Source organism: Canis lupus, chromosome 3, assembly GCF_003254725.2.
Source record: "Canis lupus dingo isolate Sandy chromosome 3, ASM325472v2, whole genome shotgun sequence".
NCBI lineage: Eukaryota > Metazoa > Chordata > Mammalia > Carnivora > Canidae > Canis > Canis lupus.
In genome coordinates, this window is record NC_064245.1 from 20,236,043 (window position 1) to 20,240,247 (window position 4,205).

Here is a 4,205-nt window from a genome sequence, read left to right on the forward strand (position 1 = left end):
GACAATCTCTGTCCAAGCAGAGACTGTATGGTCTGTATTTTGCTAATGCCAATCTGGTTCACATATTCCCTCCATGAAGTCCCTCAGACTTTCTCCACACTCCACCATCCATGTCACTACCATGACCCCACCCTCTGCCCATTCCTTCCAACGAAAACCTAGTCTACTTAGAGATGTTACTGGATACTTTTTAAACTCTGTGTGTTAACTTTATAGAGCTGCCATAACAAATTACTGCAGACTGGTGACTTAACACAGCAGAAATTTATTATTTTAGAGTTCTGAGGCCAGAAGTCTGAAGTCAAGATGTTAGCAGGGCAGCACTTCTTCTGAAGGATCTAGGATAAAACCTCATTTTTGCCTTTTCCAGCGTCTGCTAGCTGTCACCATTCCTTCACATGTGGCCACATTACTCCCATCTCTGGGGTCATACTGCCTCCTCTTTTCTGTGTTTTCTCCTCTGTCCCATAAGGATACTTGCCCCTGAATTTACATTCTGGTGGATAATCCAGGGCAATTGATCTCCACGTCTCAAGATCTTTAACTCAATTACATCTGCAAAAGACCGTTTTCCCAAAAAAAGGTAACATTCACAGTTTCCTCAGATTTGAGACATGGACATCTTTGATGTCATGCCCCCATTCAACTCACTTCATCTTGCTTAAGGATACAATTTTTCCCTTCTTCTTTCAAGCTGTACGTCTTGAAGCTTTGAAGAAATCCAAGAGAACTGTTCTTCCATCATCATCTCAGCTTTCAAGACTTGTGACTTCACTTTAAGCACTTCTTTGGAAAATTCAGTCCATTCCTTTGTTTCAGTTGCTTCTTTGGGAATTCCCTCTTCCCTGGGCAAATGAATAGTACACCAATGGGAGGGAATATCATTGAGTCAAAAAGCAAATAATTCCACATTTTAAATTTCCACTTCTAACCCTGAAGGCAGACATTTGTCCATGTTTTATGTTCTAGGATCTATTGTTTCCCATAATTCCTCAATGATGGGGATAGTTGTTCTCAGGCCTCTTCTGTGCTCTCCGACTAGTGTTCCACTCCAAAGCCTACAATAAGAGCTGTTCATATCAGATGACATAATATAAATTGATGTGTTGCTATTTACCATGACTACTGTGAGCCTAGCTTAGCATTTTGAATATGCTACTTCCATTACTCAGAACAATGCTATGAAAAAGACATAGTTGTCTCCAAGTTACAGAAGGTGGATGGGAAAAGGGGAAAGGAGATGCAGGATTATATAACTCCCCAAGTGTTGAAGCAGATAATTAAACTCAGATTAGCTTGATGCCACAAACATACACAGCTCTTTCTACTACGTCAACCTACCTTTCATGTTTCCTTTGCAGAGAATGAAGCAAAATAGTATTTAGGGAGGTCTGCTTTCTCTGTCAGCTCTAACCTTAGACCAGAGGCTGCAAGTGGGCTTTTCCCTTCCTTGATCATCTTCTGGCTCTGAATAGAATTTTAAAAAGCCTGTTCTTTGTCCTTTCTTAACATTTTTTTGCAAGTCTCACCTCATTTGGGGGTTTCAGTTTCCTTGACACTATTCTTTTGGGCCCATGTTACCTTCTTATAATTATCCTTGGTATGTGGTTGCTTTCTCCCAAGGTTTCTGTCACTTCCAATTAGCCAGGCAATTCCTCCTTGTTGGTCAGAATTAGGTTCCCCAGTTGCTCTGCTGGGACATCAAATCATGAGAAAGGCAAATCAAAAACTTGTCAAATGTTTTGCCTTTAGCTCAATGAAACTTTTAAAAGGTGACCAGGTATTTGAATTTTCTTTTTTGATTGGTGCATTGCTGCAGATATTGACAAAGGGTATACTATAGGGCACTGTGGTATCAATAATGAATTCTTTTATAAATAATTACATGTGGCAGGATATATTTGGAGCCAGTTTTAAATGTCTCAAATAAAACATTCTAAAGCAGTTTCAAGCTTCCCATATACATCTGATTATTCTAACACATTCCTGTTTCTCACCTCCTGCTCAAGTTAACCACATGAAAAAATATACATATATATATAATATATGTATTATTTATTTATTTTTTCATTCTAATAAACTAACTTTTTGTGCATCTCATTTTTAATATAATCCCAAACCAGAAAGTGGAAGGTGGGGTGAGGAAAAATGACCTTTCTATAGTAAAATAGATGTCAGAAAGTATATGAACTAGTCATAACACAGAGGGCTATGAATTTCAATGGGAAAATATTAGACCTTAGTTTTTGCTAACCTCTAAGTAAAAGTTAACATTTCTTTCAATTGTAACATGTACAATAAACCACAGTGTTATTAGAAGTCCTGGTGACATTTTCATCAATAAAAATCACAGATATTTAGATATTTTTCCCATCACATTACTATAGTTGTAGAAATCTCAAGATACAATTGGTATTTCCTTTTTTTTTTTTTTTTGGTGTTCACTACTTTTAAATTATGGACATTATTATATCCTCTGCTAGAGTTTGTTATTTGGTGCATTAGTAAAGAAGCACATATATAGCATACTTTTGTTGAATATCTTGATTACTGTTTTTTAAAATAATTTTTTTCATTAATGATTCTATGTATATATTGTACAACTAGAAACATGATTCTAAAAAGGGTTTGATAGGCTCTACCAGACTGCCAAAGGGATCTATAGCACAAAAAAGATTAAGAATATCTTTTATGGACTCTGACATTGTGGTTAAGAACATGTAGTTTGTTCTCACATTGCTTAAGTTCAAACAAATTCTGCTCTGTCACTTACAGTATGACTTTGGCTAAGTTATATATATACTCTTTGTGCCCAAGATTCTTCATATGTAAAATGGAGGTAATACTTACATAAAATTCTTGCTATGAAAATGAAGTAATATCTACAAAGACCTAAACATGTTGCCAGACACACAGTATGTTATTTATCTCCATATCCACCCTGATGACAAAGTTTCTTTCAAATGCTATTTACACTTATCCTATATACAGATTTCTTTTTTACTATGTTGTCACTCTCTAAAATTTAAAATTATGTTAGTAGATATTGGCTAGTTTCAAATGAATATTTATAAAATATATGTGTGATAGAAGGAAGAATGATACAATGAATATTCATATGCCCTCCATCCAGATTAAAAGGAAAAAAGTCGCTTTAGAAAGGTTGAACATATAATTTATTATCTAAACCAGAGCCAATTTGAGAGTGATAGTGCTATTAGTTATAACACCAGGAAAATAGATAAACCAGGACTATTCTGGTTAAACCAAAATGTAAAATCACACTACTTTTATGTTCTTTTGTGCCCTTCCTTATTCTATACCCTTCCTTCTACAGCTAGAGAAAATCACTATTTTGATTTTGTGGTTATCATTCATTCACTTTAATTTATAGACATATCTTATGTTTGTACTCTTAAGCAACATATTGTTTACTTTTATTGGTTCTTTAATTGATAGAAGTGGAATCCTACTATAATATTCTTTTGTGAATTGCTTTTCTGCTCAACACTGTTAGAGATTTATGTCCATGGATTTGTAAGTTATTTTTTCCACTGTTGTATTCTACTGTGTGAGTATACACAATGTATTTAACCATTCTACTGTTGAACAGTTGGACTGTTTCTAGTTTTTATTATTATAAATAATACCGTTAAGAATTTTCTTACTTATTTATCCTGGAACACTTCTCCTGGACCATGAAGAATATACCTCTTCAAGGTTACTAAATAATGCTAAATGATTTTCCAAATTGATTATATCAGTTTATACTCTAACCAGAAATAGTAATGTATGTGTTCTGGGATATTGTCAGACTTTAAAATTTTTGCTTATGTGGTAGGTGTGAAATTGCATTTCCCTGTGTTTGCACATTTCTTTGGGTTTCTTCCTCTGTTAATTGCCTGTTTGGGGGAGTGGGTTATGGTGTAGAACATCATTTTGTTTTGTTTGTTTTTAAACTAAATTGTAGTAGCTATTTACACAATCTGATTGCTAATCCTTTTGTTAGTAGTACAGGTTGTAAAGATTTTCTCTCAGTTTATGGCTTTTCTTCTACTCTCATTATGGTGTCCTTTTTATTTATTTATTTATGTATTTATTTATTTATTTATTTTTTGCTTTTTATTACAGAAAATGCTAAAACATATATAAAAGTATGCAGAATAGAATAATGAGCTCCCATTTACCTATTACCCAGCTTCAAC

At 34.2% G+C, this 4,205-nt stretch overlaps 1 long non-coding RNA gene across 2 annotated transcripts; it reads right to left on the bottom strand.

Annotated features, from left to right (window-relative positions):
- Positions 1-245: 245 nt before the first annotated feature.
- Positions 246-1,804, bottom strand: LOC118354312 (uncharacterized). Of its 2 annotated transcripts, none has more exons than XR_004814650.1 (2): positions 1,582-1,804; positions 246-1,058 (listed from the first exon to the last, which is right to left on the bottom strand). It is a non-coding gene; the product is annotated as an uncharacterized LOC118354312 (long non-coding RNA). The 2 variants fall into 2 exon arrangements; XR_007409636.1 differs by having other exon boundaries at positions 246-1,070.
- Between the last annotated feature and the right edge of the window lie 2,401 nt (positions 1,805-4,205).